At 50.6% G+C, this 12,507-nt stretch overlaps 1 protein-coding gene and 1 pseudogene across 1 annotated transcript in view; one reads left to right on the top strand and one right to left on the bottom strand.

Annotated features, from left to right (window-relative positions):
- Positions 1-1,683: 1,683 nt before the first annotated feature.
- LOC101023864 lies at positions 1,684-2,342 on the bottom strand (annotated as a pseudogene).
- A 7,322-nt stretch (positions 2,343-9,664) lies between these two features.
- KLC3 (kinesin light chain 3) overlaps positions 9,665-12,507 on the top strand; it is a 10,563-nt gene continuing 7,720 nt past the window's right edge. Inside the window, exon 1 of the mRNA XM_009194734.3 lies at positions 9,665-9,785. The gene's annotated coding sequence lies outside the window, so the exon portion shown is untranslated. The remainder of the gene's footprint in view (positions 9,786-12,507) is intronic.

Genomic DNA, 12,507 nt, shown 5'->3' with positions numbered 1-12,507 from the left:
TCAAGACCAGCCTGGCCAACATGGTGAAACCCCATCTCTACTAAAAACACAAAAGTTAGCCGGGTGTGGTGGCATGTGCCTGTAGTCCCAGCTACTCGGAGGCTGAGGCAGGAGAATTGCTTGAACCTGGCGGTGGAGGTTGCAGTGAGCCGAGATCGCACCACTGTACTCCAGCCTGGGCGACAGAGCATCTCAAAAAAAAAAAAAAGAAAAAGAAAGTAAATAAAACCATTCTCCTGGCTTTTTACACCATAGATTAGCTTTGCCTATTTGTTGAATAAATAAATAAAATCATACAGGATGGCTGCTCATTTGTGTGATTTCTTTTTTTTTTTTTTTTTTTTTTTTGGACAGAGTCTCGACCTGTCACCCAGGCTGGAGTGCAGTGGCCTGATCTCAGTCGACTGCAACCCTCCACCTCCTGGGTTCAAGCAATTCTCCTGCCTCAGCCTTCTGAGTAGCTAGATTACAGATGCATGCCACCACACCTGGCTAATTTTTGTATTTTTAGTAGAGGCTTCACCATGTTGGTCAGGCTGGTCTCGAACTACCGACCTCGTGATCTGCCCGCCTCAGCCTGCAAAGTGCTGGGATTACAGGTGTGAATGACTGCGCCCAGCCCATTTGTGTGATTTATTTTGCTCAACTTTCTGTCTCTTGAGATTCCTTTTTTTCTTTCTTTCTTTTTTTTTTTTTGTACAGATGGGGTGGGTCTTGCTATGTTGCCCAGGCTGATCTTGAACACCCAGCCTCAAATGAGCCTACGGCCTCCAATTCCAGTGCTCCAGCCTTAGCCTCCCAAAGTGCTGGTATGGCAGGAGAATAGGTAATTAGGATAACTGGGATTTCATCAGGTACAGCCAGTTTGCATAAGCAACAGAATAGCAGGTGCAGCCAGTTGATATAGTCAGGAGAGCCACAGGTTCAGACAGGCTATATCCTCCCTCCCATGATAATAAGCCACTCCAGCCTCTGATTGACTGCGAGCCAGGTCTCCACTTGGGCTGTGATTGGTCGTGAGCCAATCCTTCATAGCGTGTAACCAATTGGAGGCCTCTGAAGGGCACCTAGGGGTGTTGCTGGGTCCTTTTTAGCTTAATAAAAACCCTAACTGGCAGGCCTGGTGCAGTGGCTCACCTGTAATCCCAGTACTTTGGGAGGCCAAGGCGGTCAAATCACTCAGGATCTGGAGTTTCGGATCAGTCTAGCCAACATGGTGAAACTCCGTCTCTACTAAAAGTACGATAATTAGCTGGGCGTGGTGGCGCGTCCCTGGTGGCACATCCTTGGTGGCTTGTGCACGTCCTTGGAGTCCCAGCTACTCAGGAGGCTGAGGTAGGAGAATCACGTGAATGCGGGAGGCAGAGGTTGCAGTGAGCTGAGATTGTGTCACTGCACTCCAGCCTGGGCGACAGAGCAAGACTCCGTCTCAAAAAGAACCCTAATTGGGGAGGTGCTCAAGCCCGCTCCCACTCTGTTAATTGTCTTGGATAAATCTCTGCTTTGTTTTTTGTTGCTTCGTTCTTCTTTTTTTTTTTTTCTTTTTTCTTTTCAGTGAAACACAGTACCCCAAAATGCAATAGCTTTTATTTATTTATTTATTTATTATTTTTTTGACTCTCACTCTGAGACCCAGGCTGGAGTGCGGTGGGGCGATCTTGGCGCACTGCAACTTGACCTCCCAGGTTCAAGCGATTCTCCTGCCTCAGGCTCCGGAGTAGCTGGGTTACAGGTGTGCACCACCACACCCAGCTAATTTTTTTTTCCTTGAAATTTTAAAATCCCTCAAAAACTTCATTATACAGGTGAATTTTGATCGTCATGATGGGCTTATCGGTAGGATCTCTGGTAACGAGCACGGGCACCAGGGCCTCCAAACTTTTTGGACTCACAGCGACGGGGATCAGCTACCAGCAGGTTCTAGTCGTACTGGATGAGGATGTCTTTGATCTCCTTCTTGGAAGCCTCATCCACATATTTCTGGTAATAGGCCACCAGGGCTTTGGAGATGGACTGACGGATAGCATAAATCTAGGCCACGTGACCACCACCCTTCCCATGGACGTGGATGTCCACACCAGCAAATTGCTCCTTGCCGAGAAGCAGAACTGGCTCCAGCAGCTTCTATGGTAGTGTGCGTGGCTCCATCATCTCCAGGAGCCGCCTGTTCACCTTGATGAGGCCATTGCCGCGTTTGCAGCCCACCACAGCTGTGGTTGTCTTCTTGCGACCGAAGACCTGCACAGACTGCAGTAGGCCCTTGGACCACATGGCTGCGAGCGTGAACTAGAGACCCTCACCACGTGAGCTGGTGCCGCAACCGGAAAAAAAAAAAAAAAAGGTAATTTTTTTTTTTTTTGAGAGGGAATTTTGCCCTTGTTGCCCAGGCTGGAGTGCAATGACGTGATCTCAGCTCACTGCAACCTCCGCCTCCTCGGTTCAAGCAATTCTCCAGCCTCAGCCTCCCAAGTAGCTGGGATTACAGGCATGTGCCACCACACCTGACTACTTTTTGTATTTTTAGTAGAGATGGATTTTCACCATATTGGCCAGGCTGGTCTCAAACTCCTGACCTCAGGTGATCCACCCACCTCGACCTCCCAAAGTGCCAGGATTACAGGAATGAGTCACTGTGCCTGGCTTTTTTTGTTTTTTTAACATTTTATTTTTGGTTTATGGTTTTTTACATTTTATTTTGGTATATTTTTATTTTGGAGATAGGTTCTCACCTCTTGCCCCACTCTTTTTCACCCAGGCTGGAATTCAGTGGTGCCATCATAGCTCACTGCAGCCTTGACCTCTGGGGCTCCCACCTCAGTCTCCCAAGTAGCTAGAACTACAGGTGTGCGCCACCACACTTGGCTCATTTTAACTTTTTTTTTTTTTTTTTTGGTAGAGATGGGGATCTTGCTATATTGCCCAGGCTGGTCTCAAACTCCTGGTCTCAAGCAATCCTCCTGCCTTGGCCTCTCAAAGTGCTGGGATTACAGGTGTGAGCCACCATGCCTGGTCAATAGCTCTAAAATGGATATGCGGTTGGCTGAGTGTTGGCCAATGAGGGCTGGGCTCAGATGGGAAGCTCTGCTTCATATGGGAACCTTGTGGAGCGCAGGCTGAGGGGAGAGGAACCTCTCAGGGGAAGCCCTTCTCATGGCCATGCTGAGATGCAGAAAGAAATGTTCAGGGTCTCTTGAGGCCTAAGCTCAAAACTGACACGACTGTCACTTATGCCCCTCTGCTATTGACCAAAGCAAGTCACATGGCCACACCCAAAGTCAAGGCCTGTCATTTTGTCCTCCTCCACAGGTAAGGATTATATCAGGTGTGCTTTTCTTTTCTTTTTTTTTTTTTTGAGACAGAGTCTCGCTCTGTCGCCCAGGCTGGAGTGCAGTAGTGTGATCTCGGCTCACGGCAAGCTCCGCTTCCCGGGTTCCCGCCATTCTCCTGCCTCAGCCTCCCGAGTAGCTGGGACTACAGGCGCCCGCCGCCACGCCCGGCTAATTTTTTTTTTTCTTCTACTTTTAGTAGAGACAGGGTTTCACTGTGGTCTTGATCTCCTGACCTTGTGATCTGCCCGCCTCGGCCTCCCAAAGTGCTGGGATTACAGGCGTGAGCCACCGCGCCTGGCAGGTGTGCTTTTCTTAAATGGGCCCACACACTGGTACATCCACACACGATCCATATTCATGGAATATTTCTGGAAGGATATTGGAAATGGTCATCAGGTTTGCTTGCGGGAAGGGAGTTCGGGGATCAGGGTGAGATAACGCCTACTTTCACTCTGCAGTCTTTTATTCTCTATGAATGTTTTTTCTTTTTTTTTTTTTTTTTTTTTTTTGAGATGGAGTCTCATTCTGTCGCCCAAGCTGGAGTGGAGTGGTGCAATCTCAGCTCACTGGAACCTCCGTCTCCCGAGTTCAAGTGATTCTGCCTCAGCCTCCTGAGTAGCTGGGACTACTAGCACGTGCCACCATGCCTGGCTAATTTTTTGTGTGTGTTTTTAGTAGAGATGGGATTTCACCATGTTGGCCGGGCTGGTCTCAAACTCCTGACCTCAAGTGATCCACCTGCCTCAGCCTCCCAAAGTGCTGGGATGACATGTGTGAGCCATTACTCCTGGCCATTATTTTTTAAATTAAAAAATTATGGCCAGAAGGTGAAATAGAAAAGCTCCTGCCCTATGTACCCATTTTCCTGACATGGAAAACTAAGGCCTTAAGGGATAGGATGGAGTATTTGTTGAATGCCATATTGGATATGCAAGCAGTTTCTCCTCTCTGAGCCTCAGGGTTTTTTTTGTTTGTTTTTTGTTTTTTGTTTTTTTGAGACAGGCGCTCACTCTGCCACCCAGGCTGGAGTGCTTTGGTATGATCATAGCTCACTGTAGCCTCAGACTCCTGGGCTCAAGCAGTCCCTCTGCTTCAGCCTCCTGAGTAGCTGAGACCACGTGTGAAACATCATGTGTGGCTAATTTAAAATTTTTTTTTTTTTTGTCAGGCGCGGTGGCTCATGCCTGTAGTCCCAGCACTTTGGGAGGCCAAGGCCGGCGGATCACCTGAGGTCAGGAGTTTGAGACCAGCCTGGCCAACATGGTGAAACCCCGTGTCTACTAAAAATCCAAAAAAATTAGCCAGGTGTGCTTCCTGTAATCCTAGCTACTCAGGAGGCTGAGGCAGGAGAATTGCTTTAACTCAGGACACGGAGGTTACAGTGAGCCAAGATTACACCACTGCACTCCAGCCTGGGCAACAGAGTAAGACTCCATCTCAAAATAAATAAATAAATAAACAAATAAAATAATTTTTTTTTTTTTTTTGTAGAGACAGGTTTGCCCTATGTTGCCCAAGTTGGTCTCAAACTTCTAGGCTCAAGTAATCCTCCTGCCTCGGCCTCCTGAAGCACTGGAATTACAGGTATGAGTCACCACATCCAGCCAGTTCCCTCATTTTTAGGTGGGGCTGGTAATATTGCCTACCTTGAGGGGTCGGCTAGAAAGATTCTGGGGCTCTGCTACTCCTTGGCTGTGTGACCTTAGATAAGTTATTCAGCCTCTCTGTGCCTCATTTTTTTTTCACCTGTGGAATGGAGCAAATCATGGCAGCTGGTGTGAGTATTAACAATTTGCATATAGGAGTTGGTATAGGGCCATTCTGGGGTAAGAACTCAAACATCAGCTGTCGTTGGTGTAGTGCAAAAGTACTTGGAACAGGGCTGGCCTAAAGGAAGGTTTTCCTGGCCAGGTGCGGTGGCACTTTGGGAGGCCAAGGCAGGCGGATCACAAGGTCAGGAGATCAGGCCCATCCTGGCTAACACGGTGAAACCCTATCTCTATTAAAAATATAAAAAATTAGCTGGGTGTGGTGGCACACACCTGTAGTCCCAGCTACTCGGGAGGCTGAGGCAGGAGAATCGTTTGAACCTGGGAGGCAGAGGTTGCAGTGAGCCGAGATCACACTACTGCATTCCAGATGGGGCGAAAGAGCAAGACTCCATCTCAAAAAAAAAAAAAACACACACACAAAACAAAACAAAAAACAGGAAAGGTTTATCCTTAGTTAACACTTTCTTCTTCTTTCAATCTTTATCTCATTTAATCCTCACCGCAACGCTGTGTGATGAGTGTGATCATCCCTGTTTTACAGATGAGGAAACAGAGGCTCAGCCAGAGATCATTGTTCCCCCAGTTTACATGGAACAGAAATGGCAGGGCCAGGATTTAAACTTGGATCTGCCTGGCTCCCTCCTGGCCTTCATCCCCTGCCCTCCCCCAACACGCATAGTATTTACCGGGTGCTACCCTGTTCTAAGCTTTTTCTGAGGGATTATACATTAATCCTCACCACAGCCTCAAAATAGGGTACCCTGTGAGTCCCGTTTGACAGACCAGAAATCTGAGGTCCAGAGAGGTTGCTTCTTGGCTCAGAGGGTCACACAGCTAGCAAATTACCCAGCTGAGATTCATACCTGGGCTGCCTGGCTCCAGTCCCTGCACTGCCTTGTGGTAAGCGTGTGGCAGATCCAGATCCAATGTCCAGTGTCCTGAGGCCAAAAAATGGGGGGGCAGGGGGAAGGGCTTTGCTGCCCCTCAATCCTGTGCTGTAGAAATAGCTGGAGCTAGCACTTCGGGAGGCTGAGGCGGGTGGATCACCTGAGGTCAGGAGTTCGAGACCAGCCTGGCCAACATGGCGAAACCCTGTCTCTACTAAAAATACAAAAATTAGCTGGGCTTGGTGGCACACACCTGTAATCCCTGTAAGCTACTCTGGAGGCTGAGGCAGGAGAATTTCTTGAACCTGGGAGATGGAGGTTTCAGTGAGCCAAAATCACGCCATTGCAATCCAGCCTGGCTGACACAGAGAGAGAGAGAAATGCTGTCTTTTTTTTTTTTTTTTTTGAGACGGAGGTTTCACTCTTGTTGCCCAGGTTGGAGTGCAATGGTGCGATCTCAGCTCAGTGCAACCTCTGCCTCCCCGGTTCAAGAGATTCTTCTGTCTCAGCCTCCTGATGAGCTGGGATTACAGGCGCATGCCACCATGCTTGGCTAATTTTTGTATTTTAAGTAGAGATAGAGTTTCATCATATGGGTCAGGCTGGTCTCGAACTCCTGACCTCAGGTGATCCACCCGCCTCGGTCTCTCAAAGTGCTGGGATTACAGGCATGAGCCACCGTGCCTGGCGAGATGCTGTCTTAAAAAAAAAAAAAAAGAAAGAAAAAGAAAAGAAGAAAGAGAAAGAAAAGAAGGAAGGAAAGAGCGAGCTGGAGCTTGGCGCAGTGGCTCATGCCTGTAATCCCCGGACTTTGGGAGGCCAAGGCAGGAGGATCGCTTGAGGTCAAAAGTTCAAGACCAGCCTGGGCAACAAAGGGAGACCCCCCCACCCCCATCTTTACCAAAAATAACAAAAGTTAGCTGGGCATGGTGGTGCATTTGTAGTCCCAGCTACCTGGGACTTGGGAGGCTGAGGAGGGAGCATTGCTTGAACCCAGGAAATCGAGGCTGCAGTGAGCTATGATTTTGCCACTGTACTCCAGCCTGGGTGACAGAGTGACGCCTGTCTTTAAAAAAAGCTGGAGTAGGCCGGGTGTGGTGGCTCACGCCTGGAATCCCAGCACTCTGGGAGGTTGAAGTGGGTGGATCACCTGAGGTCAAGAGTTCAAGACCAGCCTGGCTAACATGGGGTAACCCCATCTCTACAAAAATACAAAAATTAGCCAGGCATGATGGCGGGTGCTTGTAATCCCAGCTACTCGGCAGGCTGGGGTGGGAGAATCGCTTGAACCTAGGAGGCAGAGGTTACACAGTGAGCCAAGATTGTGCCACAGGACAATAAAGCGAGACTCTGCCTTAAAAAAAAAAAAAAAAAAAAAAAAAGCTGGATTAGTTAGGATATGAGTTCGAATTTTTATTTCCGTGATTCAATCAGCACCCATTCTCCCAAATGCCTTGTCTGTGTTGGACCTGTGCTGGGTGGCACTGGGGACACAGTGGAGACTGACATGGCCCCTGGCCGCCTCCTCCCTTCTTGGGGCTCATAGTCTAATATGGGACGGGCCTGTACCCCAACACTGATGACCCAGAGTTGACAGGGCTGGACATGGGAGCCTAAAAGGCTGGAAACCTGGGATGTAAGAAAGGGCTTCCTGGAGGAGGAAGTATCAGCACTGGGGCTCAGACAATAGGGAAGTAGGGGGCACGATGGCTGCAATTCCCAGCGAGTGCGAATCTGTGCGGAGTCTGGCGTTTGGTCTACGGACCAGCAGCGCCCTCTGCTGGAGGCATCCCATAGTGCAGTGACCAGGGTACAGCGCGCATCGAACCAAATATGTATGTATGTATGTATGTATGTATGTATGTATGTATGTATGTATGTATTTTTGAGATGGAGTTTCGCTTTTGTTGCCCAGGCTGGAGTGCAATGGCGTGATCTCGGCTCACTGCAACCTCCGCTTGTGGGGTTCAAGCGATTCGCCTGCCTCAGCCTCCCAAGTAGCTGGGATTACAGGCGTGTGCTACCACGGCCAGCTAATTTTGTATTTTTAGTAGAGATGGTTTCACCATGTTGGTCAGGCTGGTCTCGAACTCCTGACTTCAAGTGATCCACCAGCCTCAGCCTCCCAAAGTGCAGGGATTACAGGTGTGAGCCACTGTGCCGTCCTCAAGTTATATTAGAATCATGTCCATCCAGCTTTGGCCAGTTTACTATTCTAGGACTTGATTCCTTCATTCAGTCACAATTTACTGAGCACCAACTTTGCACCAGGCTCTTGCTGAAGATACAGTGGTGACAATATAGAGCCCTGCCCTCAGAGCTGACATTCTAGAGTATAAATATACAGTCAGTAGCAAGTATTTACTAAGTACTTTCTATGTGCGAGGCCCTGATAAAAGTACTGTCCTGGCTGGGCGCGGTGGCTCACGCCTGTAATTCCACCACTTTGGGAGGCCGAGGTGGGCGCATCACCTAAGATCAGGAGTTCACGATCAGCCTGGCTAACATGGTGAAACCGAGTCTCTACTAAAAATACAAAAATTAGCTGGGCATGATGGTGGGTGCCTATAATCCCAGCTACTCGGGAGGCTGAAACAGGAGAATGACTTGAACCCGGGAGGCGGAGGTTGCAGTGAGCCAAGATAGCGCCATTGTACTCCAGCCTGGGCGACAGAGCAAGACTGTGTCTCAAAAAAAAAAAAAAAAAAAAAAAGTACTGTCCCTGTATTAGTTAACATTCAATTCTCAAAGCCTTAGACTATTTCCATTTTATTGACTAGGGAAACTGAGGCACAGAGAGGTTAAGTTACTCGCCCAAGGCCTGCACAGCAAGTGAGTGCCAGAATCAGATTTGAACCCGAAGCCCAATTCTTAGATATCACATTCTCTTACCAATAACGTAATGTGTATTATATAACATAATGATGTGATATATATTATATAAAATAACTTTAGGGGCCGGGGGCGGTGGCTCACACCTGTAATCCCAGCACTTTGGGAGGCCGAGGCGGGAGGATCACTTGAGGTCAGGATTTCGAGACGAACCTGGGCCGACATGGCGAAACCCCATCTCTACTAAAAATATAAAAAGTAGCCGGGCGTGGTGGTGGACAACTGTAGTCCCAGCTACTCAGCTGGCTGAGATGGGAGAATCGCTTGAACTTGGGAGGCGGAGGTTGCAGTGAGCCAAGATCGCACCACTGCACTCCAGCCTGGGTGACAGAGCGAGACTCCCTCTCAATAAATAAAAAAATTTTAGGCCCTGAAAAGTTTTGTGAACAAAATCAGGAGGAGTATGTAATGTTTTGGTGGAAGGGTGCCATTTAGAAGGGGGCAATCAGGGAAGGCCTGCTGGAGGAGGTGGCCTTTGAGAAGAGACCTAAAGACAATGAGATCTGTGGGAGGAGAGATAGAAGCAGGCGACGCAAACAAGGAAAAGGCTCCGCGGCAGGCACTGCAAGAAAGCCACCGGTCTGGGATCTAACGTTCCAAGGTTTTAGCTTCGCCAAGGCCCCTGCGCTGCAATCACCCTGATTCGAGGTGCTCTGGAGGTTACCCGCTCCGCGTGCAAAGTTCTGCCATTCCCGCGGGGCCGGAGCCACGAGGCTGAACTTCCCGCGGGCGGGGGGCGTGGCCGGCTCACCTGCGGGGGCATGGCTCCCAGCAGCCCCGCCTCTCGGAGGAGCCGCCCGCGGTCCCAGACGCCCGGCGCAGCGGGAGCGGCGGGGCGTGCCCGGCCTGCGGGACTCGACCGAGCGCAGTGGGGCGAAGCGGGGCCTGGAGCCGCCCGCGGTCAGGTGGGCGCCAGGAGTGGGGCGCGGGACTCTCGGAGAGCCGCGATGATGGGGGGCGGGAGCGAAGGGTGAGGATGGGGCCTGGAGCAACCCTGGGCCCGCTTGTCCTGCGACGGGGAAGGGCCTTGGGGCTCCCAGATGCCCCCTGCCCCGTCCTGGGGCTCTCCGGGGTCTGGAGGCCTGGCTGGGGCCGCGCGCCCCCCACCCCAGCGCAGGTAAACAGCGAGGATGGGGCGGGGCCTAGGGGGAGGGACGGAGGGAGGAGGGGGCCCTTGTGACGGCGGGTGAGCCTGGTGCGCGGGGCTGGGCCGGCCAGGGTAAGGTGGTGCGGTTTGCGGGGCTGGGCCACGATGGGAGCCTCCTGCCTGCCTGTGTGTGTGTCAGGCTTTGTGTGTGTGCAAGAGAGTGTGTCAGGCTGTGGGTATGAGGGTGAAAGCGACTGTCCTCCGTGTAACCCTGTGATGCGACTGTGTGTGCGATGTGACACCTTCAGCAATGTGAAAATGTGGGCGACCTCTGACGGGAATGGTGTGTGTGTAGAATCGGATTGTCAATAGCACTTTATGTCTATGACCAAGAACGAGTGCGACTGTAGTCAACTTTCTGCTTGGCCTGATGTGCATGTGTGTGGCTGTGTGTGTGGCTGTGTTTATGGCAGGGAGTGGAACTGGTTGTAGGATTAGGTGTGAATGTTGACCAAGGGGTTGTGCAGCTGTGGTTGTCTTTCTGCCTGTTGGTGTGTGTGGTGGACAGTGTGTGGCACTGGATCAGTGATAGGTGACTATGATTGACTTTTGATTGTCACTGATGGTGTGTGGGGTGGGCGGAACTGTGTCCAGAAGCGGGACTGTTTCATGGGACGGTGTGTGTGGAACCTTGGGGTTGGATGAGTGAGGTGTGGAGGTGTGTAAAGCTGTGTGTGTGTGTGTAGAGAGGAACTGGAGGGTGTGTGACCTGCATTGATGCCGTGGCTGGCAGTGGTGTGCAATGGAGAGTTTGTTGTGGGGCTGGTAGTGTGGGAGATGGGAGTGGAGATGCGGACATTTAGGTGGGGTGCTCCTCTGAGCAGATGACCGGATGGAAAAGGGGGTCAGCACCAGGGATCGGTGTGTGGGACTGTGCCTATGATTATCAGCTGTGCGGTTTTGCACCCAGGGCTCTGTGTGAGGATGGGAGCTGCTATGTGTCTGGGACACAGCCCGAGTGCTGGATGGCTGTGGTTGTCTATCTGGCTGTGGAGTGGTGTGTGTAAGGCTGTGTCTGAGGTTATGGAGGGAGGTTGTTACATCGGCAAAATTGTGTGAAGAATGGTTGTGGTTGTCAGGATGACTCTTGATGAGCCTGTGTGGTTGTGAGTTCAACCATTTATGATGTTTGTGAGTGAGGTGTGAGACTAGGTATGGTGTGACATACACATGCACATAGAGATTGGCCGGGTGCAGTGGCTCATACCTGTAATCTCAACACTTTGGAAGGCTGAAGTGAGGGGATTGCTTGAACCCAGGAGTCCTAGACTAGCCTGGGAAATATGGTGATACCCCGTCTCTACAAAAAAAACAAAAATGAGCTAGGCATAGTTTAGTTTTTAAAAAAATGATCAAGTCTGTGGTGCACAAAATGTACAGGACCCTTTATGTGATCGTGCGTGTGCAACCTGTGCAGAAACCGCTGGGCTCCTTATGGTAGATGCAGTGGCTTGAGTGAAGAGTGTGAGAATGTAGCATCCCTCTACGCATATTCACAGCTCTCTGTTCCTACTGAATGCAAGTATTCATGAGTGCATGGCGTGTAGGTGTGGGAGTCCCTGCTGGCCAGGCGTGGAGGGGGAGGAAGAGGAAGTGGGGAAACTGGTGAGGGATCCACAGTGAATCCTGGGAGTGTGTGCATCTGGAGGTGCGTTGGGCACATTGTGGGGAGTTGGGCTGTGTGAGTTCGGGGGACAATGAGTGTCACGGTCAAGTGCAAGGAGATGGTCTGAATGTGAGTGATTTGGGGAGTGGGAGAGACAGAGTTAGTTTCTGCGTGGGTTGGCTTTTTTTTTTTTTTGAGACGGAGTCTCGCTCTGTCGCCCAGACTGGAGCGTGGTGGTGTGATCTTGGCTCACTGCAACCTCTGCCTCTTGGGTTCAAGCGATTCTCGTGCCTCAGCCTCCTGAGTAGCTGGGACTACAGACGCATACCACCACGCCTGGCTACTTTTGTATTTTTAGTAGAGCCGGGGTTTCACCATGTTGGCCAGGCTGGTCTCAAACTCCTGACCTCAACTGATCCACCCACCTCGGCCTCCCAAAGTGCTGGGATCACAGGCATGAGCCACTGTGCCCGGGCTTGGCTTTTATTTCTAAGAGAATATACCTGTGTGTTAGGTGGGATTTGCAAAAGGGGAGTGTGTACAGATTGTTTTTGAAAGAATAGTGTATGTGTGCGCCTAAGTCGGTGTGTTGTCTTAGGTTGTATTTTTGAGACGGGAGTCTCAGCTCTGTCGCCCAGGGTTGGAGTGTGCAGTGGCTTGATCCTCAGCTCTTCACTGCAAAGCCCGCCTCGGTTTGTTTTGCATTCCTCTGCCTCAGCCCCTCCCGAAAGTAGCTGACTACAGGCTCTCGCCACCTCAGCCTCCTCGGGCTAGTTTTGTATTTTTAGTAGAGACGGGTTTCACTGTTAGCTAGGATGGTCTCTGACCTCCTGACTTGATCCACCTGCCTCGGCCTCCCCAAAGTGCTGGGATT

This window comes from Papio anubis, chromosome 20 (genome assembly GCF_008728515.1).
Source record: "Papio anubis isolate 15944 chromosome 20, Panubis1.0, whole genome shotgun sequence".
NCBI lineage: Eukaryota > Metazoa > Chordata > Mammalia > Primates > Cercopithecidae > Papio > Papio anubis.
The sequence above is the reverse complement of the archived record's forward strand: the minus strand, read 5'-3'. Positions and strand labels throughout refer to the sequence as shown.